The sequence below is a fragment of the Peromyscus maniculatus genome, chromosome 12 (genome assembly GCF_049852395.1).
Source record: "Peromyscus maniculatus bairdii isolate BWxNUB_F1_BW_parent chromosome 12, HU_Pman_BW_mat_3.1, whole genome shotgun sequence".
NCBI classification, from domain to species: Eukaryota; Metazoa; Chordata; class Mammalia; order Rodentia; family Cricetidae; genus Peromyscus; species Peromyscus maniculatus.
In genome coordinates this window covers 68,023,994-68,048,297 of record NC_134863.1, presented here as the reverse complement: position 1 = coordinate 68,048,297, position 24,304 = coordinate 68,023,994, and the positions used below count along the sequence as shown (strand labels likewise).

General features: G+C 42.2%; 1 long non-coding RNA gene across 2 annotated transcripts in view; it reads right to left on the bottom strand.

Annotated features, from left to right (window-relative positions):
* Positions 1 to 24,304, bottom strand: part of LOC107402018 (uncharacterized) — a 60,313-nt gene that overhangs the window by 2,565 nt on the left and 33,444 nt on the right. The gene's annotated exons all lie outside the window — the stretch shown is intronic.

Genomic DNA, 24,304 nt, shown 5'->3' with positions numbered 1-24,304 from the left:
AGAACAGGAAGAGAAAAACAAACTATTCTGCTAAGTAAGAATTCTCATCTGTAGGTGGCCTGTGGTTTGGTGGCATGGCTGGATGTTCTGATCAGTCAACCTAGCACTGAAAATGCTAGAAATAGTATCAGAAAAATGCCCCGAGAAAACCCCAGGTGTTTGTGTGGCTCCTTTCTTTCTTTCTGGAACTATTCCATTCTAGAACTATTATTTATAGTAAGTAAGGTAGGTGTCCACCGGGACTTGGAGAGGTGGGAGGCTAGCAGAAAGGGGCAACCAGGAGGTCTCACCTGGGGGTCTCACCTGGGGGTGCCCTTCCATCAACTGCCAGCTCTACAGTGGAATAAGGAGGGTACCCATGAGGACAGCAGAGAGAGCTGAGGGCCTGTCAGTAAGGAGTTGGAGCCTCAGCGAACACAGACAGAAGAAAGAGGCAGAGCAGCCAAAAGAAGATAGATTACACAGAAGAAGGCTGATCAATATGGAAATATATTAAGAATAACAGAAGCCTGGCATCTCAACCCATAAGGAGAACTGGAATAAACTTATGAGTCTAAAATGGAAATAATGAGGTAAACTCTTAACTCTAAATAGATAAAACATGATGAAAATAGCCACATTCATGAATCACCTATGTGTGCTTTTCCACAGAGAGAGCCAGGGGAGCAAATGACAAACAAAAGCAACCTAATGCCTATTACCCAAATTCTGCCTTCTTTTTGACCTTGTAGTTTATTTTGTTTTTTGTTTTGATTGATTGTGCTTGGGCTTATTTTATATGTGCTCGTGTGTAGAGAGTGTATGTGGGCAGATCATTCACGGGCATGTGTGTTCATATATATGTGTAGGCCAGTGGTCAACACTGGGTACCTTTGCCAATCACTACCCAACCTTATATTTTTGAGACAGGGTCTCTCACTGAACTGGGAACTCACCAACTTGCTAGTCTGTCTTGGCCAGCATGCCCCAGGAGTCTTCCTGCCTCTGTCTCCTCAGTGCTGGGACTACTGCCATGGCACCCATTTTTAAATGGGTGCTGGGGACAGACAAACTCTAGTCTTCATACTTACATAGCAAGCACTGTCCAAATGAGCCATCTCCCCAGCCTGTTTCATTGTTTTGAGAGGGGGTTACCTGTAGACTGCAAATTTGCTGTGTAGCTGAGAATTACCTTAAACTCCTAAATCTCCTGCCACCATCTCTACTGGGGGATGTCTTTCTGTATGCTGTGAATATATGTTGTTCCCACTGGTTAATAAGTAAGCTGTTTGGCCTATGGCAAGGCAGCTTAGAGGCAGGCAGGAAATCCAGGAGAGAGACAGGAAGAAGAAAGGCAGAGGCAGAGGAGATGCCATCCTGCTGTCCAGGGAACAGCATGTAATGGCACACAAGTAAAGCCACGGAACATATGGTGACATACAGATTAATAGAGAAGGGCTAAGTTTAGTTATAAGAGCGAGCTAGCAAGAAAATTGAGCTATAGTCCATGGCCATGCAATTCATAATTGATATAAGCCTCTGTATATTTATTTGGGTCTGAGCGGCTGCAGGACCAGGTGGGACACAGGAAAACTTCCAGCTACACATCTCAGTGCTGAGGTTACCAACTCTTGGTTTCTTAAAAACTATACACTTAGGGGCTGGTACACACAGGTGAGTCTGGGGCATCTTTTTCCTGGTTGTATTGGTGATATTTCTGATGTTTGTGACCATTATCACTACTAAGAGTTGTCAGGTCTAAAATCTACCAGTGATTTGTAGAGTCTGTGATAAATTACCTTCTTTACATGTTTGGAGGTTTCAAATTCTGGCTATACCACTAATGACTTGAAAAAATCCACAACAAAGGGGTACTAACACTTCCGTGAAAGGCCATTCTGGGCAGGACTGGGAGAGTGGCAGCTAAGAGGTGTGACTACTTGGGAAGTATTTCTCACATACAGGGATTCTGGATGGAATTGCCACCACCCTAATGACGAGACAAAGAGGATAGGGAATGAATATTCAGTTGCCAAGGTACATTCCATATCAGAAGAGTATTCAAAGCTGTGTACCACAGGGTCCAGTTGTGACATTTTCCTTTGGAATACTTCCTCCGATGAGTTCCCTGGAAGAATCTCTTAAATTCTTATTCTATGGCTATAACAAAATATGAATCCAGGATAACTTACAAAAAAATCTTAGTAAATCACAATTCTGGAGGCTGAGAAGTCTAAGAGCCTGGCACTGGCCTCTGCCCAGGTCCTCTTCCCATGCCTGCCATGACCTGTCAGAGGGCATCACTTGGTCTCTTGGTTATGCGTTCTTGTTGCTGTGATAAAATGTACTGACGAAACAACAAAGGGAAAAGGGCTTATTCTGGTTCACAGTTCTTTTGTTTTGTTTTGTTTTGTTTTGTTTTGTTTTGTTTTGTTTTGTTTTGTTTTGTTTTGTTTTGTTTTTCCGAGACAGGGTTTCTCTGTGTAGCTTTGCGCCTCTCCTGGATCTCCACAGTTCTATACATAGTTTATCATTTCAAAGAAGGCGCGGAGGAAGTCAGGGGAGGTGCGGAGGAAGTCAAGGGAGGCGAGGAGGAAGTCGGGAGGCGTGGCAGCAATGGCATGGAGCAGCAGGGAAGGTGGTCCCACTGAATCCACTCAGGAGGTAAAGCAAGAATAGGAAATGGAGCCAGGAAATAAAAACCTCAAGCTCCACCCCCAGTCATGTACTCCCTCCCACCAGGCTCCACCTCCTAAAAGTTCTGTAATCTTTTCAAGTAGTGCTACTAACTAGGGATCAAGGATTCAAACTCAGGAGCCTATGGGAGATATTACACACACAAACCACAACATCTGGTAAGACAGAGCAGGAATGCAAGCTTATGACTCTCTTCCCTTCTTATAAAGACACTCATATCATCATAAGGACTTCCACTCATGACCTCATCCAATCCTAATGACCTCACAAAGACCCATCTTCAAAAACCGTTAATATATAAATTAGGGAATATTGTCTCTATTACATGAACTTTTAGGAGGCACATTCAAACCACAGTAGCATCCTATGTAGCAATGTCTCTATATCCCTAAACAAACTCTATGGATGTTCCTGGAATACTCTTTTTTTCCCTTGTAATCCCCATATTAACTGTCTAATTTGCTGGGGGGAAAGAAACTTTTCCCCAAATTTCTGTGATCCTACAATACTTTACAATATTTTGGAAAGCATTTGTTTAGGGCTAACCTCACCTAAAGACTGAAAAGTCCCTAAGGACAAGACCATCTCTGCCTTTATATCCTCACTCCTTGCATAGGGATGGTAATAGATGCCATTAAATTAACATTGAAAGACTTCCCTTCATGAGTGCATTCTTTCCAATTTTTGATAACTATTCGTTTTGGCTATTAGTGGTAACTCATTTAAAAAATAGTTTTATTTTAGAAATAATCTTGCCTGTCCAGTTTCCTAACATTACAAAATGACTGCCGTTCCACTTCCAGGTCACTGACCAAATATCAAACAGAACATAGCTTGTCATCACACCTCCAGTGAGTCACTCGCCTGAAGGAAAAGTGCTCATCACACATTTACACTTTGGCCTTTAGGTAAAAGCCCTCTTTGGTTTTCAGAACAGGGTAAAACTGTTGCAATTAATAAACCCCATGCTAAATGTGGTCAGGGATTAAAACCTGGTTAATGACTTAGAAAAACACACAGCATCTGAATGTGTTGTTCTGATGTTATGGCTGATATTTATGACCATTATTGCACTCAGGAGTTGTCAGATCTAAATGCTACCAGAGATTTGTACACAGAGTCTCCAATAAGCTATCTTCCTGATACACAGTTTTGAGAAGTCTTCCACTTCTGGCTGCATCACTTGGGACCTGAAAAAAATCCCTGAGAAGGGGCTCTGTGTTGGTTAGTATTTTGTCAACTTGACATAAACTAAAATCATTTGGGAAGATGCAAACCTCAACTAAGGAAGTGCCTTCATCAGAGTGACCTAAAGGTAAGTCTGCAGGGTATCTTCTTGGTTGATGCCAGCTCTGGGCAGGTGGTCCTAGGAGGTGTAAAGAAGGCAACTGGATGAGATCCTGGGAGCACACCAGTGCGCAGCATTCCTCCTGGGTTCTGCTTCAGCTCCTGCCACTGGGATGCTGCCTTGAGTTCTTGCTTTGACTTTTGTCAATGATGGACTGTGATCTGGAAGTGTAAGTCAAATAAACCCTCTTCGCCCCAAATGATATGACTTGATGGTCACGGTAGTTACCATAGCAGTAGAAATCAGACTAGGAGAGACTCCAACACTTGCATGAAAGAAGCAGGGGGTGAGAGAGTTAGACACTTAGGAAGCATCCCAGTAGTCTAGATGTCATGCCAAAATAGATGGGGACTGATTTCTCCAAGGTGTTCTTTTGTACCTCTACTTAATAGACTGCTATATTTAAAGATACTGAAATATACACAAAGTCATAACTGCAATAACATATTTGAATATATAAGATATTCTTTTACTTTTTCTGAGTTGTAATATTATTATTTTTTTTTTTAAAGATTTATTTATTTATTATGTACACAGAAGAGGGCGCCAGATCTCATTACAGATGGTTGGGAGCCACCATGTGGTTGCTGGGAATTGAACTCAGGACCTCTGGAAGAGCAGTCAGTGCTCTTAACCTCTGAGCCATCTCTCCAGCCCGAGTTGTAATATTATTAAAGAAAGATCACTGAACTAAACTTCTAGAAGACTTTGGAATTAATGATAATAAAGATTGTGACATAATCCCAAAGTGTCATGGGCTGTTTTGCTTTGGGGGTTTTTTGTTGTTTTTCTTTTTTCTTTTGTTTTTTTTTTTGTAATTATTGAATTGAGTTAGTGTTATTAGAAAGCATAAGAGGTAAATGCTATGACAGATGGGAAACTGGAACACAATATTGAATTGACCAATTATGCAATGACAACCAATAGGGCTTGAAGAGGAGACAAGGCGTTCTAGATAACACGGCTTCTATTAGTGGTACCGTGGTTATCTGACATTGCTTTATGTATACTAGAAGTGTTCTGTCACTGAGATACATCCCTAGACCCATGATTTATCTTCCTAATCACTTGCTCCAATATTCAGGGATAGTATTGGCTTACATAACATACTATTCTCATAACATCTTATATGTTTAGGATTTTAAATATCAAGTTTGCCTCATAAATAACATTACTGCTAGACTGCCGCTTGTGAAATGAATTGAACATCACAGTCAATGGAAATAAATTAAATGGGCCAGATCATAAATGATTTTTTATTTATTTTAGAAAGTAGGAGCTAATCGAAAGTGCTATATTCTCAGCTATCAGTCGATGCCTATTCACAAATCTACACCTAGATCATTAAAACTCTCATTTGTTAACAAGCTCCTGAATCATACATCAATGATTCTGTAGTTCCCCTTTTACTGCCAATAAAGTGAAAAATGTTTGTTTTGAAAACAGAAACAGAAACTGTTGAACTTACTGTGGATTTAACACTTCTGTTATTGAAAAGTGTTCTCTCTGGGAAAGTTCCGGGAATACTATTCCATTTGATCGTATGTCTTGTAATATTGTACGACTTGACACAAACAATCGACATAAATGGATGTTCCAATAGGAAACTGGGAGCAGCTGAGGAAGCCAGTGAGTCAGGCTCTCTCTCGAGGTATGCAGGTGCAGCCTCTGGCTCGTACCCTGACCTCAGCAAAAATGCCCAGCAAAACACAATTCGCTTTGTAATTTCACAGCTCCACTTCCATGACCCAGCCTCAAGATTTCATTTCTCCACCCAGAATGAGAATGTCTCGGAGTGAGCTGCTTCCCTGCCTGCAGGTTTTGTGAGGACAGTGAACTAGAGTATATGGTGCCATTAACCCATAACAGGCGGTAAATTACAGGCTGAAAACTGAAGCAAACGCTGCTGAGTGGGTGATTTTTTTTTTTAAGTGAATGGCTACATCTTTTTCTGAATTAGCAAAGAGTGGAAGACCTCTTAGGGATTTGTCACTATAATTCATCTTTATTTTGCCTCTAGTTTGGCCACTGAAGCAATTTGAGAGAAAGAGTTTCCACTTGGGGAAGGAACCTGGAAAGAAGAGTGCTCTAGCAGCCATAACAGCTACCCTCAAACACACTTTCTCTGACTCTTAGGATATTGTTTTTTAATTGATGGGCAACCATGTCGGGAAAAGAATAAAACTCGAAGACTGCCATCCCCTCTGCATTCCTGGAACTGCTATGAATCAGCAGCAGCACACAGTTGAGATTGTTCTGGGGAAGGAGGCGGAGAGGGAGGGAATCACAGTAGTGCCATAAAACAGACAGTCAAGACACACAGTGTGAAGACCGCCTGAAGGCCAGCGGGAGTTCCTCAGCCTATTATCATGTCTGTTCCGTTTCACCAGCACCCATTCGCCCCAAAAGCTGGAGAAGAATTTGACAGACAAGAGTTCAAGCACCTCTGTCCAAGAGAAAGGCTCAGGGGATGCTCTACTTTCCTTCAATGGCGACCAAAGTGGTCACTCACTGCTCCTGACTGTCAGCAGAAGTGTTCATCAGAAGGTGAGGGAGCCTTACTAGACACACGAGGAAGGGGTAACGGGGTGGCAGATTCAACAGTGGTTTTTCTTTTATTTTTCTGAGTAAATAAACTGCCTTCTATTTGAAAATTCTCTAGAGCACAGCTTTTCCAAACATTTAAAAAGATAAAGTGAGACTAAGCACCTCCCCATGTATTAAGGCTGGGTAAGGCAACCCAGTATTGAGGAGTAGGGTCCCAAAAGCCAGTGAAAGAGTCAGAGGTGGCCCCTGTTCCCACTATTAGGAGTTCCACAAGAGGACTGAGCTATACAGCTGTAACTTATATGCAGAGTGCCTACGTCAGTCCCAATACACGGGGAGGTGCTTAGTCTTACTGCAACTTGAAATGCCAGGTTTTGTTGATACGCAGGGGAGTCCTGCCCTTTCTTAAACAAAAATGGAGGAGGGATGGATTGGGTGGGGACGGGAAGGGAATAAGGACTGGGAGGAGAGAAGGGAGGGGAGACTGTGACTGGGATATAAAATAAATTAATTAAAATAAAAATAAAAACTATTAAATATCAAATCAATAAAAAGGAAAAAATGATAAAGTGTAGGGGACAACAACACAGAAATGCTCACATGTCTTGGTGTAACCCATGCTGCTACTCCTTATCTCCACCAGCCTACCTCCCTCAGAGTTTCTGTGGTACTGACTGAGAACATACCCATTCAAAACAAAGGTTACTCCTTGCATAAATTTTAGGTCTTAGAGAATGTCAGGTTGTCACAAGTTCTCAGACCGACGTGCCTGAAGGATGAAAGCCTATAAATTGTCTCCCCAAATTAAAACTGTCATAGGTGTCTTCAGTATTACATAATTATTTTTATAAGAGTGTTTATGATGTATATAAGCGTTTATGTGGATGTACGCATGTGTGCACAGGTATGTGGAGACCATTGGTCCAGGTGAGGTGTTTTCCTTACTCTCATTTTTTTTTTTTTTTGAGACGGGGTCTCTCACTGAACCTGGAGCTCACTGATTCAACTAAGCTGCATTAGCATTGAGCTGCAGAGATGTGCTGCCTGCATCTCTCCATGCCCAGGACTGCAGAAGCAGGCCACCACATTGGGCTTTTTCTTAGGGGTGAGCTGAAGTCCCAGTTCAGTCCTCATACTTCCACAGGAGGTACTTATCAGCCGGTCCGTTCCTGGGCTGCAGGTACGGCACGATGACGTCTTTAGAAACCCTAGAGAGAGGGAGAGGAAGACCATTCATAGTAAAGACTCAGCAGAGCTTTCCATCAGGACATGAGGGAATCTTACCAGAAGAAGATTCAAAGAAGCAGGGGCGTGAATAACAGTGTGGCCATTTCAAAGATGGTTTGTCTTTTAATTTACCAAAAAAATAAACTGCCTCCTGTTTGAGAATTCTATGGAGCAGGGATTTTTTTTTCCCCCAAACATTTTAAAAGATAAAGTAGTAAAAAGAAACCAGGGTGTGAGGGTGGTGAGCACAGAAATTATGTTCCTTAATTAAAATATTAAAGGCAGTGTGCTCCCCACAAATAGAGCCATCCATTGGTCCAGACAGACATGGCTTACAGAGGGAGAGAGGCCGCTGTCGGGAGCAGAGAGAGAACAGCATTGCTGCTTGCTCATTCCCATCAGCCCTTCCTTCAGCCCCAACCTTCTCACTTGCTGGCTTGTTAGGACTTGCCGAGTCTTCCTGTTTCACTGCCATACCCAGAACACATGTGTCAGATGTACCCCCTATCAGAGATTTTCTCACTCCCAGGCAGGGGACCCCTCCCTTATGTTCACAGAGCCCTTCTTCCAGCCACCATGCTGACACAGGACACAACCCCAGTAAAATCGGTTTTTTACATATGCATGTCACCAGCTGACAAAAAAACGGGAGAAACCAAGTGCTGACTCTATCGCAACAGACTGAATGTTTCTTCTCACGTCAGTTCATACACTGAAATCCTAAACCCCAACGCCGTGGTATTAAAAATCGGGACTTTTAGGAAGTAGCCAAGGGAAAAGGACAGAGCAAGCCTCATGAATGACAGCAGTGATCTTAACTTCTGAGAACTCCCCAGGAACTGTGAAAGGGACTCTCAGAACTCCACTGTGGTACTATTCTGATCTCACTGTCTCGACTCTAGAACTGGGAAAACTAAATTTTGTTACTTATAACAAAACATGTACAGTAGTAGTATGGTACTGGTTCTTTGCTGTAACTGACTTAATAAATAGGTGTTGATTTGTTGATTGTTCAATTAAGTGATTAAAAAAATTACTGAGGAAATTAAAACTCAGACTTACTAACAATTATCCAGTTCACACTGCCTCTTCACAGAAAGTACATCTGTCCCCAAAGGCCTTCAGAAATATGTGGACATGAGGACTAAAGAGATGGCTCAGTGATTAAGAGCTCCACCTGCTCTTCCAACAGACCCAGGTTTGAGTCAACTACTCCATAACACCTCACAATTGTCAATAACTCCAGTCCCAGGGGAACCACTTCTCTCTTCTGGACTTCACACACACACACAGACATACACGGGGACAAAGCACCCATACACATATGTAAAAGGGAGGAGGACAGCTGGGCAGCGGTGGTGCACACCTTTAATCCCAGCACTCGGGAGGCAGAGACAGGCGGATCTCTGAGTTCGAGGCCAGCCTGGTCTACAGAGTGAGTTACAGGACAGCCAGGACTACACAGAGAAACCCTGTCTCGAAAAACTTAAATAAATAAATAAGTAAGTAAGTAAATAAATAAATAAATAAATAAATAAATAAATAAATAAATAAATAGAAAATGGTGGGGGAGGATACATAATCCAGGCAAAGATTTTATTCTAAAGGGGGAAATTCTATAATAAAGCTAGACAAAACTTTTTCATAACCCAAATGTGCACTTGAAATTATTCTCTTTTTAGTATTTATACAGCAACATTGCTAGATATGACAAAGGGAATTTGAAGCCTTGGTACAAATGCCACCAACCCTTGGTATTTCACACACATATTATACTTTGTCTATATCCACGGTGCTGTGCCTGAAGACAGACAAATAAAGCAGATCCTAGCTCTTAATGAGCTGGCCATCTTATGAGCCCTTAGTGGAGAACCCATATATGTGGTGATATTTTATTCATCTACACGTATATTCTTTCATTTTAGAAATAAATCCAGGACTAGGAAGATGGCTCTGTCAGTAGAGTGCTTGGCACAGGAGCATGGGGACCTGAGTTTGCTCTCCCAGAACACACATTAAAAAGCAGGGTATGCGGCTGCTGGGGGAGGTAGTCAAGTTTTCCTCAAGAGTGTGCTTCTTGTAGGTCACCCACCCTCCATCGGATGATGTAGCTAGAGTTTTCCTGCCTTGCCCACAGTCAGGACAAATCTTTGTCACCTGCCAGTCCCACAGCCGCTCAGACCCAACCAAGTAAACACAGAGACTTATATTGCTTACAAACTGTATGGCCGTGGCAGGCTTCTTGCTAACTTTTCTTATAGCTTAAATTAATCCATTTCTATAAATCTATACCTTGCCACATGGCTCGTGGCTTACTGGCATCTTCACATGCTGCTTGTCATGGCAGCAGCTGGCAGTGTTTCCCTCCGCCTTCCTGTTCTCTCAATTCTCCTCTCTGTTAGTCCCACCTATATACTTCCTGCCTGGCTACTGGCCAATCAGTGTTTTATTTATTGACCAATCAGAGCAACAGATTTGACATACAGACCATCCCACAGCAGGATGACCCTTCGCCAATGTGCACAATGACAGTACTACTGAAATCCCAGGGGTAAACAGGGGAAAGAAGAGGATAATGAAGTTGGGAGGGTGTAGGAGCATCTGCAAGAAGTTGGTGAATTTGATCAAAATACACTGCATATGTGTACAAAATTCTTGAAGAATGGATAAGTAAAATAACTGGTTTTGTCTTGTTGTAAAGCTGGGCATTGCATCAAAGTCCTGTAATCAATCCAGAGTAGGCAAGGCTCAGTGGCCAGAGGGCTTGGAGATCCAGGTTCACGAGAGACATTGTCTCAAAAATAAGGTGGAAGCAGTTGAGAAGACACCAGAAAGGTGTCAACCTCTGACCTCTATATGCATGTACACACACATGAACATGCACATTCACATATGCCCATATCAATAAAGGCAAAAAATACAAACCAAGCATGGTGATACATACCTCTAAAAACAGCACTCGGGTAATGAATGCAGAAGGATCAGTACAGAGTTCAAAGACTGTAGCACAAATCTTAAAAGGTCTTATGAATAAAAACAAACCCAGAGCCAGGTATTGGGGTGAACGCTGAAAGATCAGAGAAACAGAACCAGTCATAGCTAACCTCACTTCTCCAATTCCTCAGCTGATCCTGTTTCCTCAAACTTGAAGCCTCTGTGTCCTTATCCGAATGGATCTCAGCTGAACTGCTGCTCAGAAGCCTAAAAGCTTAACCAGGCTCTAGTTCCTGCTCCTCATGCCTTATATATCTTTCTGCTTCCTGCCATCACTTCTTGGGATAAAAGGTGTGTATCACCATGCCTGGCTGTTTCCAGTGTGGCTTTGAACTCACAGAGATCCAGATGCATCTCTGCCTCCAGAATGTAAGGATTAAAGGTGTGTGTGCCATCCTTTTCTGGCCTCTATGTCTACCTAGTGGCTGTTCTGTTCTCTGACTCCAGATGTTTATTAAGGTGCACAACATGTTGGGGGACACAATATTACCAAAAAAGATAGCCAGCCAATAGTGATTTTGAGGCCAGCCTGAACTACTTTAAACTCTGTCTCACAAAAACAAAATAAAATAAAAAGTAGGAGTTAGAATCTGGATTATTTAGTATTATGCTTGCCTCAAAAGTGCAAGATCCTGGACTTGATCTTCAGCACTGAGAATAATATAAATAGCATTTTTTTAAGGAAAATACTTTCCCCTGAGAAAAATAATTAATGTAGTTTTTAAAAGCTAAGGAAGCCCCTGAGGAAAGAAATGCCAGTGATCCAAAGTTAGGAGACCTTTTCCTGGGTGTTCTTTGTTATGCCCTAGTCATGAGCCACCCAGAGACCACCAGGAGTCTGAGTTCCTATGCAAAGCAAAGAGCTTTATTGCAAGCTCAAGCTTGGGCTTCCCATCCCTTGAAATACAGCGGTTGAATCAGGAGAGCATTGAGCTCAGTTATAGCAGGGTTTTTAAGGAGTAAAGGATTAGGGGGTAGGGGAATTCCAAATTCAGATTGGGGTTGAACTCCTGATTGGGCAGGAATGGGGCAACAGAAGTCTTGCCATACAGGGATTGGTACTGGCGTTGCTGCAAGGAAATTGGCAACCTATATACAAGTGATGTAAGCTATCCTTAATGTTCTGGAGCATCTAGTACTTGTTTATCTCGATTCTGGTTGGTCCCCTATAGGGTACAGTTTGTGGCTTTTCCTGGTTATTATAATGGTGAGGCCTAGTCCCAGCATTGTTAGTCTGCAGCCTGTCCTGGCTGCCTTTAGTCTTTCTGCTCCTAGCTGGCCTAGGGCTTTTCAGAGGTCTATGCTACATTATAAAATGGGAGCTATCATATTAAAGTTGTTTTGATTTTTAACCTGTCACAACACACACATTCTGAAATTCAATACCTAGCCTGGACCAAATTGTCTCCAACTTTCATCAATTTCCTGCCTCTGCTCCTAGAATATCAGGATTATAGACATACACCACATACTTGGCTTAGGATTAATCTTTATAGTCATCTTGATTACATTTAGAGTCACCTAGGAGATTAATGGACACAGTTCTGGGAGTGTCTGTGATGACAGCCCCAGAAATGATAGGTCATGAGGGCTCTGACCTAGTGAGTTGATCCACCCCTTGGTGGGTTCATAATAGGATAGCACTAGTGGAAAGTGGTCTATGGTAGTTTGAATGAGAAATACCCCCCAGAGACATGTGTATCTGAGTACTTGTTCCCAAGCTTGTGTGCATCTGTGAAGCCTGGTTACCTTTTAGGGGGTGGAGCCTTGCTGGATGCAGTACATCACTGGGCGGTAGGGGAAGGGGTTGAGGATTTACAGCCTCACCATACTTGCCATTCACTCTTGGCTTCCTGAGTGATGAACTATTTTCAGCCAGCTCGGGCCACCTGCTGCCATGCCTCCCTCGCCGTCACAGACTTCCCCTCTGGAACTATAAGCCAAATAAACTCTTTCTTTTATAAGTTGCTTCTGTCATGGTATTTTAGCAAAGCATCTGAAAACTAACCAATACATGGCTACAGATAAGAGCCAGGGCTCAGATGCAGGAAAAGGTCACTCTGGGCATGTCCCTGAGGACTAGATCTTCTGCTGGTCTCTGCCTGTTTTCCTATGAGACCGCTTTGTGTTCACCAAGTGAAAACAACCTTTGCCACACATTTCCACCCAGGTTCTTGTTCAGCCCAAGCACATGAACTGAAGCTTTGAGCCCAAATCATTCTCTCCCTTGTTGTTTCTGTGAGGTATTTGTTCACAGTGACAGGAAAAGTAACTTCTGTGAAAACACGCAAACCCCCAAAGCGCTCTTCTGCAGGAAACTTCCAAATTCCTAGGTGAGGCTCCTGATTCAGGCACCAGATTTTGGCACCCATCCATAGAAGCAATGAGGCAAGAAATAAAGGTCAGGGAAGTCATGGAACCAGACTCCTGATTGCATTTACACGAACCACACCACTCCTCTAGATGCACTCAAGCCCTCCCTGGCATCTACTTTCTCTTCTAAAAATGACCAAAAGCATTTCCAAAGTCAGGGTCAGAGCGACTTCATGGACATGTGGCCCAGATAGATACATAGGTCTTCCTCTTAGTAAGCTCAGACTCATGTTCTCCAATTGATGTTTTAGAATTCTTAATTTTTTAAACAAGGGATTTCTCGTTTTTACTTGTGTAGAGTCCCACAAATTATGTCCTTGTAATCCCAGATTTTTCAAAATCTTAGCAATTAAGGCCAAGAAATTTCTGAGTCTGTTTGGATCCTAACGAAGTGTTCCCATTCCAGGCATCACAGTTTCAACAGTGTATGGAAGTCACATTGGAAGCTGCTCTCAAGTGCTAACAACTTCCTGTGGGAGAGAAGGGCTATCATAACAGAATTCCTTTGGACCTCATCACAAGCTTAAAGAACTATCAACTAGGAAGAGTTAGTCTCTCATCAGTCAAACCCACGGATACACTGGCCAGATGGAAACTGTTTCTGGAGTCTTCTAAACATCCTCCTAAGCAGGCCGCATAAGACCTAAAGGGATAAATGTGACTAGGAAATAATTCTATGGCTAACGTGCAATTGCTACAGATCACTGCATAAACACAGAGACTCTCAACATCCTGACCAAAGCTGTGGCACGAACATCACTGGAGGAGCTGCTGGCCATGTTCATGTTCATCTTCGGGGCTGTAATTCTGTTGTTGGGAGACTGATTCCCTAGCATGCGCAAAGCCCTGGGCTCAACCCCCAGGTCTGTATGAAATCAGGGGCAAGTATAGCTGTAGAGATAGAGACAGGATGATTACAAGTTCAGGTTTATGAGTTCCGGGCCAGCCTGGGGTTATAAGACCCTGTTTTAAAGAAAGAAAAGAGAGAGAAGGGGGGAGGTAGGGAGGAGGGGAAAGGAAAGAAAAGGAAAAAGGAGGGATACAGAAAAATGGATTCTTTGCTCCCTGATTGACAGTTTCAATACTGAGGATGAAGTCAGCCACCTGTGTTTTAAGAAGGATCTCAGGGAATTCTGTTGCTACTGGGAGCCAATGGCTCATGACATCTGAAGCAATTGCTTCTAGTTGTAAATATAGTTCACTAAAAATCATGGTAAGTTCCTCCATCACCCAACCTGTTGATGGGATTACATTCATTTATTTAATCATTCAGAATTACTTTATTATCATTATAATTATTATAGCTACTGCTGGGTGAGGCATGAATGCACATGTAGAAGTCAGAGAACAACTTTGTGGAGTCAATTCACTCCTTCTACCTTATGGTAGTTTGAATGAGATGCTCCTCCCCCCGGCCCCCCCCCCCCGCCCCCTCCCCCGTCCCCCTCCCCCCATAGTCTTGGGCATTTGAACACTTGGTTGGTAGTGCTTTTTTTTTTAAAGATTTATTTATTTATTATGTATACAGTGTTCTGTTTGTATGTATGTCTGCACACCAGAAGAGGGCACCAGATCTCATTACAGATGGTTGTGAGCCACCATGTGGTTGCTGGGAATTGAACTCAGGACCTCTGGAAGGGCAGTCAGTGCTCTTAACCTCTAAGCCATCTCTCCTGCCCAGTTTGTAGTGCTTTAAGGGGTGGCTTAGAAGGCATGCCCTTGTTGGAGGAGTATGTCACTGGGGGTGGACTTTAAAATTTCAGATCCACTCACGAGTCCCAGTCTGCTCCCTCTGCTTCCAGTTTGTGGTTCAAGACACAGCTCTCAGGCTCCAGCTCTGGCTGCCACGCCTCTGCTCTGCCAGCATGGACTCTTCTCCCTTTGGAACTGTAAGCCCAAATAAACTCTTCTATACATGGACTTGGCTGTGGTGTTTTATCACAGCAGTATAAAAGTAGCTAATGCACACCTTTATGTGGGTTCTAGGAATCAAACTCAGGTCTTCAGGTTTGTGTAGCAGATGGATGCTTTACCCACCGAGTTATATTGATGGCTCTAATTTATAATGACTTTATCCACATGTCAACTGTTTCTACTTCATATGCATCATAGATGAGACAGATGTCAACATAAATACAAAGGTGTGTGTGTGTGTGTGTGTGTGTGTGTGTGATATAAAATAAAAGGGTAGAAGAGAGGGAAGAGGGAAACTCATAGACCACGAAGAACTCTGCCAAGAAATCCAAATAAGCACCAGAAAGTATAGTGTGGGTGGGTATGGCTCAGAGGAAGAATAATATAGCACTCACAAAAGCAGGGTTAGGGAAACAGTGAACACACCCCACAGCTGGAATGTGGGCACATAATAAGAGAAAAAAGGACCTTCTAGACACAGGAAAACTGTAAGAGCCTGAGTCGGAGGAGGGTGTCAATTTCCAAAATAAGCACGGTTGTATTGCGATTTGGATTCTGAGGGTAAAGTTACCCGGAAAATAAATAAAAATAGTATTCTGGAGCTCACTGTGCAAGCAAGAGCCTTAAGTGCAAAACAGAAAGTTCAGGCTTCTCAAAGTGAGCGTGAGAACCGCATTCTGCCCCCTCTAATGAGGGCCCTCCGTCCCCGGCTCTTCAACCCCAGTTCTGCCGTGGATCACAGTTTTACTGTGAGGTTCCAGTGAACAAACCTAAGAAATCTACCATGCTATCTCCCAAGGAGAAAAACAACAGTCACCCTTCTGTTTCACAGGTAAAGTCACATGGGCAGAAATGAGGGTACAGCCACAAGGACACAGCCACACTGGCCGTTCTTTCTGTGACACAAGATACTTCTTTAAAAATGTATCTCTCTCTCTCTCTCTCTCTCTCTCTCTCTCTCTCTCTCTCTCTCTCTCTCTCTCTCTCTCTCTCTCTCTCTCTCTCTTTCTCTCTCCCCATGGCACATGTGGAAGCCAGGGGTTCACTCTGAATGTCTTTCTCCATTACCCTCCACCTTGGTTTGTTTCATTTAGATGGAATCTCACGAATGACACAGGGGCTGGCCTTGAACTGGCTGTGTAGTCTAGAATGACCTGGGCCTTCTGCTCCTGCTGCTTCTGCCACTCAGTACTAAGATTACAGGCAGGTGCCGCCACAGTCAGTTTATACCGTGGTGGCAGATGGACTCTAGTCTGTGCTATATCCACAGCCTTCCAGTTTATGTTCCAGGAAAGGTGATCACACCTGAATCTGACCTGGGAAGTGTCTCTACTGTCCTGTGGAGCCACAAATGGGTGTGGCACTGTCACGTAGGTGCTGGAACATCTGAACTGCGGTCCTCATGCTGTGCAGCAAGCCATCTTCCCAACAGCTCCTGCCAAACAACACAGATGCTGCTGCTCGTGCATTGCCTCCTTAGTCTTTCACATCAGGGTCTCTCATGGGAGTAGGTTTGACGGTATTTTTTCTAGTTTTTTGTTTTGTTTTGTTTTGTTTTTTTGTTTTTTTTAAGTCAAAAGTAATTTGTAGTTTGGAGAGTTTTTTGTTTTTTGTTTTTTTTTTTTTTTTTTTTTTTTGAGCAAGGTGTGTTTAAGTTTCCACTTTTAGACACCAGACTTCCAGCTCCCTTTCTCTCCCCACTCTCCTCCCCTGTGTGTGCCATAGATGGATACTAGGCAGCCTCCCTGAGACATCTACGACAACGTGATGGGTCCTGAGGCAAGAGGAGAGCATCATCTGTTAACTACCTTTCTGGCTGCCTCTGCCAGATTCACTACATTCACACTCCTGACTTTTCTAAGGCTGGGCAAAGAAATGTGAACAATGGACCACAGTGAGCAAATTTTTAACAGCCCATTTAAAAAAAAAAAATACATGTGCTCCTGTCATAATCTACCTCTTTTGTTCCTGAGGGCAAAGCCCACCATCTCTGGTTAATTCTGAATTAGGATTTAAGTGACATGAAGTACGTTGATGCTTTCAGGGCCTCGCTTACAAAAAGCATCACAGAAACATAGCTAGAGAAATGTAAATCAGTGCTACTCTTGTACACAATGAGTTGACAATGCCCATTCAAACTTAAAGGGCAGTAAAATCTAGGCCAAAGGTTACGCTTTATCCTCCTAAAATACTCAAATAGGCTAATTGACCCTGTGCAACATTGGTCAATAAGGCATAGTTTGAAATAACATTTTGGAAAATAGAAGCACTTAGGAGAACTTATGGCTCTTGCAGAGGACCACTTGGTGGCTTACAGCCATCTGTCACTCCAGTTCCAGGGGATCTGATGCTTACTTCTGACCCCCATGGGCACCAACCATGCAAGTGGTACACATACATACATGTTGGCAAAGTACTCACATATAAAATAAAGTGAATAAATTTAATAAAAAAAAATTAAAGAAATAATTAAAACAACTGTGAATGAAGAAACCAGTTAAGCGGGGCTGGAGAAATGACTCAGCAGTTAAGAGTGGATATGGCTCTTGCAGAAGACCCTAGTTCAATTTCCAGCACCCACACTGGGTGACTCAACCACCTGTACCTCCAATTGAACATGGAATAGTATGCCTCTAACCTCTTCGGGCACCTACACTCATGTGCACACTCACACATATACACACATAACTAACTTTTAAAATATTTTTTTAAAAGGTAATGGGAATTGGTTAAAAAAAGAATAGCCACGGAGGACAAAGGAAGAAGTACCTGTGGACTGTTTTGGAAAACTATCATATTCAGTTGTTGACAAACAGAAAGGTACAGGGTGATCGGGTTATCTATTTTGATTTCTCTTCTTTCAAGGAAAATGGCATGGCATTTATAAATACAAAACAAAAATATAAAAAATATAAAACAAAAATGCAGCATCCATGAAAATGAACTAAGTTGCTCAATAAAAATTCACCAGTCACTCAATAGATGCACAATATTTTTGTAATCAAACCAGTAAAAGTCACTGCATTTGCAAATATGTATGTATGTGTATGTATGTATGTATGTATGTATGTATATATCTATGTATAATGAAGAATTTATCCAAAGACATCTTCACAGAGTTATTACAAGTTCATAGAGAGGTTCCTTATAAAGTCTTTAAATGTAGGCAGATGTTACAATAAGATGTTTTTACTCAGTTATAGCTGTAGTTGAGTAAAATCCATTGCACACAAATCAAACCAACAGAACCTGAATGAAGAGTCCTGTGGTAATATATGTAAGTTAAAACACAGAGTTGGATTGCCTCACAAAAGCAAAGGCTGCATATTCTTTCAATATATTCTTTCATAAATACTACTTGTCTCAGTGAGCTGTGGATTCCTACTGAGCATCTTAGAAGTTGACATTACAGTTGCTAATGGGTGCCTGAAGATAGCCACTGGTCCTCATGGCTGTAGAGCAGAATTATGGGTCTTAATCAGCAACAGAACTAGTCTTGAATGAAAATTCCTGTACAAGAGACATTTGTCCTATGTGGAAATAGAAGATGTAGCTACTTTTGCAGGAAAGTGAGCTAGTAAGAAGAACTTAAAAACTTGGGTCATTGTCATCAAAGTTTAACAATATGTCCTGAAAAAAAGGTAACACCCAGTGTCACCAAAGTCCATCTTAGTCTTTTTTTTTTTTTTTAAGTCAGAAGAACACCCAGAGAACATGTAAGTGTGAGCAAATGACTGCTTGAGAAAAGCTACAATAAACTGGTTGCAGATTTTCTGCCTGGGTGAACTGTTGAGTACTACACATGTAGCAGAAGGCAGGCGTGCTTAAGTAAGAAAGCAGATCTGCCTGCTTCTAGCCACGCAGATTCTTCCTGCCACAGCGTATCAGTCAGAAAAAGGGTTGGCCTTATTTCACAGGAACACCAAAATAACAGTGGCTGAAACAAAAGGACTTTTTTCACTTATAGAAGAGAAATCTAAAGTTAGGTAGTTCAGCTTGACACAATGGTTCCATTGTGCTGCCTAACTAGGAGAAAGGCCCCAATGTGGTCCCTGCCCTCCAGGAACACAAACTGAAAACCTGTAAGGAAAGCCAAAAATAAGTGATGTTAACAGGGAAATTTGAAATTTACATTGTAAACAAGTGTCTCTCAAATACACAGCATGTTTCAGTAAATAAGAAAAACATAATGAATGATAAAAATATAAACAGACAGGTCTCAAACAGGAAATATGAACGGGTCTTGGGTCTTAAATATGTTAACACTGTAAATTGTTCCTTGTAACCCTGTCTTTAATTTTTTTTTTTCTCTTTTCCTGGCATTCAAAATTCAAAAGACAAAGCCACCTAAGTGATTAAGATGTTGACTGGAAAATCATCTACTTCAGGAAATAGAAACAAGGAAAACATTGGCCTAAGGCCTCCTAATCTGCAATCCGGAGTACAGAACACAGAATGTCTTGTGACTTCATCAGGTAACATAAGAATATTTATCAAGAGATGTACACTGTAGGACTACTTGGTTACACTGGTACCCGCTCATCTGAGACTAGAAATATACTTCTCTAAAATTTCTATTATTTGAAGCATTATTTGTGGGTGAATAAAATTGAAAAGTTTCTAACAAACTTTAAACATGGATGAGGAAGCCATGTGCTGTTAAATAATTATTTTCTGGGTATTTTAGTAAGTGATAGCATCAAAATATCTTTTGAATACTTATACACACAGTTAAGTGTAGCTAGCTCTTCTTCATCAAAGAAGTTTCTCTTGGCAGCAGAGCCCAATACAGAAAACCACAATTGGTCAAAATACAGAGAACAACTAACCCTGGGGTACCCGGCCCCACCCAGTGGATAAATCTACAACACAGCTCCTGCTCCTCAGATACAAGGAGCATTGAAACTGAAGCTCGGGAGGCTGGAAGAGTCAGAGGACCAGGAAGTCTGCTGTAACATTGTGTCTCCAAGAAACAGATAAAGCTAAACCCAGGATACCTCAAATATGATGACTAAACAAGACCAAAACAGTGACACCAACAGACAGGCCAACAGACAAGGGAAATGTCACACAGAGACACAGCCCTAGGTCAAGAACTATAGGCAACAAATGACTTCTGAGAGAGGGAGAATTAATTTTCCCTAGGGAAGAGCTTCTTAATTGGTTATCCAATACCAAGTATTCAATCCTGAAATCATATCCTATATAAGCAACCCTTAACAGACTCAGCAGGTTATATTTATATACTTACACAATACACTAACAATAAAGAAAGGGAGGCTATGAATTTGAGAGGAAATTAAGGGGACATTTCTTTCTAAATTACTCCCATGCTCTTCTTACTTCTCTGATGCTGCTTTCCTGTCCAGGCTTGTTTGGGCTTTGCCCTCAGCAAGATGAAAGCCACCACATTCAGTTACAAATGAAGTATAAAGGAGACTTTCATTATAGTAATAGAGATAGGTATTTATAATATCTTTAATCTTTGAAAGTAATAGTTTAAAACTAGCAGGACCCCTGAAGAGTAAGCACATGCAATTTAAGTTTGCTTCAAATTAAAGCTAAAGAAAAAATCCATAACAATCATAAATGCCTAAATTTTTCCTAGAATACTTCTATTTTGGCTATTTAAATGGATAGTAGTAGAAGCCCCAAGTAGAAAGCAGTTTCTTGGGATGTTAAGACCTCCAGCATACCAGGAAGTGAATAAGCATTTGACTTAGTTGTCTTGAGTGAGTATTCATCATTTAATAAAGTGGGATATACCCTTTTACTACATGTAACAATGTACACTCTCAGTTCAGTAGTGCTGTGGAATGATCCTTCTATATGCTATGATTATGTATTTCTCTCATTGGTTGATAATGAAGCTGTTTTGGCCTATGGCAAAGCAGGATAAGGTTAGGCAGCACAATCAAACTGAGGACTTGGAGAAAGAAGGGCAGAGACAGACTCGAGCCAGACACCGAAGGAGCAAGACGCCCAAGGAGCAAGATGCTGGAGGACTGGTAAGCCATGGACCATGTGACAAATAGATTAACAGAAATGGATTAATTTAAGTGTAAGAGTTAGTTAGTAATAAGCCTGAGCCACTGGCCAAGCATTTATAATTAATATAAGCCTCTGAGTGATTATTTGGAAGCAGCTGTGAGATGGGGCGGGACAGAGAAACGTTGTTTACACAGTCAGATGGAGTCATGGTGATAGAACTGGTTAAAAAATGTATTTGTTTGTGAGCCTAGCCTTTAATGACTGAGCCATCTCTCCAGCCCTATCACGAAACTGAGCACCTAAGATCCTTCTTTGTTATTGCTCCCTTGTTGTCTTAGTTACTTTTCTCATTGCTGGAACAAAATTACCTGAGGAAAACTTAAGGAAGCCAGGGTTCAATTGTCTGGCAGTTTGAAGTGACAGTTCATGATGGTGGAGAAATCCTGGCAGCAAAAGGTGGTCACATTGCATCCATCCACAGTCAGGAAGCACAGTGATAAAACTGTATATTCCTTTGCTGTCCTTTGCATTCAGGCCAGAGCCCTGTCTGAACTGCTTCTGCCCATATTAGGTAGATCCTTGCCCCTCTACTAACCTAATCAAGAAAACCTCTCAGAGCACACCCACAGGCTTCTTCCCTAGGTGATCTTAGATACTGCCAACTTGACTATCAGGACTGATCATGACAACTCCACCCCTCTGGATCAGTGAGTTGCCTAAAATCCCCTAAATATATTCTAACATATCTAAGAGCATCTCTAGCCTGTTGCTGAATGTTTCCCCAACGTCATGGAATTTGAGACAAAGCATGGGGGAAGTTAGGAAGGAAACAGTAACATTCTGAAGGCCGCGTTTCTATTGTGAAGTTTACAAACTATGTGATAGTGTAACCCCATCTCACAGTCCTAGATAGAGCCTGTGCTAGGGACACCAGCTCCGTGCTGGCACCGAAACACACCATAAGCCCGCAGAGCAGGACACAGAGCCCAGAAATAAACCCCTGTACTTATGGGCAATTGATTTGGAACAAAGGCGCCAAGAACACACAATGGGAAAAGGATAGTCTCAACAATAAAGGAGGCTGGGAGAAAAAAATGAATGTCTCCGTGTAGAGGACCTTTATCTCCAACCATATGCAAAACTCAAGCCAAAAGTGATTAAAGACTTAAATGTCAGCATTGAAAATATAAATTTTACATACAAATCCCCAAAGCACAGGCAATAAAACTCCAAACTAAAAGGCTTAAGTTTTGTTTGTTTCCTTCTTGCTTTATCCCAAACTCCCTCTTTGCCAGCCTCATTTGTTGAAAGGGCAGAGTGAAGAGAAATTTGTGAACACTTTGAAAATGAAAGGATTCCGGGGAAACAGACACAGAGCTTTAGAAAGGACTTTCTGGACCTATCCTCTGAGCAAATTAAAACTGAGCAACTTCCGAGACTGGGGGGCTTTGGGGTTTCTTTCCATCGGGCGGCTCCCTTCTTTCGCTTTATTATCCTTTCCCCACTGAGGCTATTTTACATCATTGTCTTGTACTTCCTGCTTTTTCTGTTCTCACTTTTGTTAGCGCCCTGCCCCTCCCCTCCCACTGTCTAATTCTTGTGGTTTGTGGTCTGCTCAGGAAGTAGCAGGGCCGCTCCCCCTGGCATTTTTTTTTAAACTATTTTTTTATATTTCTAAGACCTATATATGCTGGGAAAGGCCAACAGTCTGAAAAAATGCAGCCAGGTGACTCCGGGTGGGATTTCAGGGCAACCCTATCTGGTCATTAGCCTCAACTTCTGAAATACAGCCAGTGATGAAATTCATGGCAGACCATCTCCCCGTACAATGTGGGGTAAAGACATAATGGATGGGCCAGCAATGACAGCCAGCTCCTGTTTCACCCTAGTTCATGGATTTTGGTTTGGGGGTTTCCTCCAGCTAGAACTAAGCTATCCCATGGGCAATAGGACTCTACTAGCAACTATGAGTTTTTGCTTGTTTATCAATAACACCTCTTCTAGTTAGTAAAACCGAATGATTACTGACTGACACAAAGGTTTCAGTCCATTTCAGTGGCTTTTAAATTAGAAAGAAAGCTTGACCTATGGATCAAGATTTCTAGGACTGTAAAATATTCTCTTGTAAGTTTGGAAAGAGAAGATTTATACATAGATGCTTAATAATCCTTTTTATCACCCATTTGTTCTTTTAGGAAATATAATCTTAATCCTGCTTGCAACCTTTAAGGAAACTACATGTGTTGTTTTAAAAATATAAAGGCCGGGCGGTGGTGGCACACACGCCTTTAATCCCAGCACTCGGGAGGCAGAGCCAGGCGGATCTCTGTGAGTTCGAGGCCAGCCTGGGCTACCAAGTGAGTTCCCGGAAAAGGCGCAAAGCTACACAGAGAAACCCTGTCTCGAAAAACAAACAAACAAAAAAAATTAATTAATTAAAAAATATATGTATAAGCAGCACTGTTACTAGGGTCATGAGACACGACAAAATCCAGCACTGGAGCTTTATTAGGGGGAAGTGAGGAGGGGACAGCAGAAAGTGTGGCCAGGCCTGGGGGAGACACACATGCAGGAGAGAGAGAGTCGGGGGAGGGAAGAGCAGAGAGAAGAGAGGGGAGGAGTCTGTGTCCGGCTTTTTAAGAATTCCCCTGCACATGCGCAGGTGGGCTGAAGGAGTTATGCCACACATGCGCTGATTGTGCGACTGTGCTGCACGCACTTGCGCCATCACGCAACGCACTGATGACACAAGACGTCAGCCCCTTGCTTAGTTACTGAATTGCTCACATGTGGTCATAATAGCTGGAGTGGCAGAATCCTATTTTAATATTAGGGAATAAATCCCAGTTCTATCCATGAAAAACTTGGTTGACTTTAATATGCCTACTGACCACTGGCACAGTCCTCATGGTGTTTTTCAAAGATCTATGCAATGTATTTTTATCTCCATTTACAATGTGAAATCCCCAATGTTCTTAGCATAGATAAGGTCACACTGGTTTGTGGTAGTTCGAATGTAATTTACCCCCATAATCTCATAGGGAGTGGCACTATTAGGGAATGTGGGTTTGTTGGAGGAAGTCTGTTACTGTAGTAGGGGCAGGCTTTGAGGTTTCCTATCCTCAGGATACCACCCCGTGTGTTAGTCAACTTCCTGTTGTCTGTAAGATGTAGGACTCTCAGCTACTACTCCAGTATCACGTCTGCCTGTACACTGCCATGTCCCACCATGAC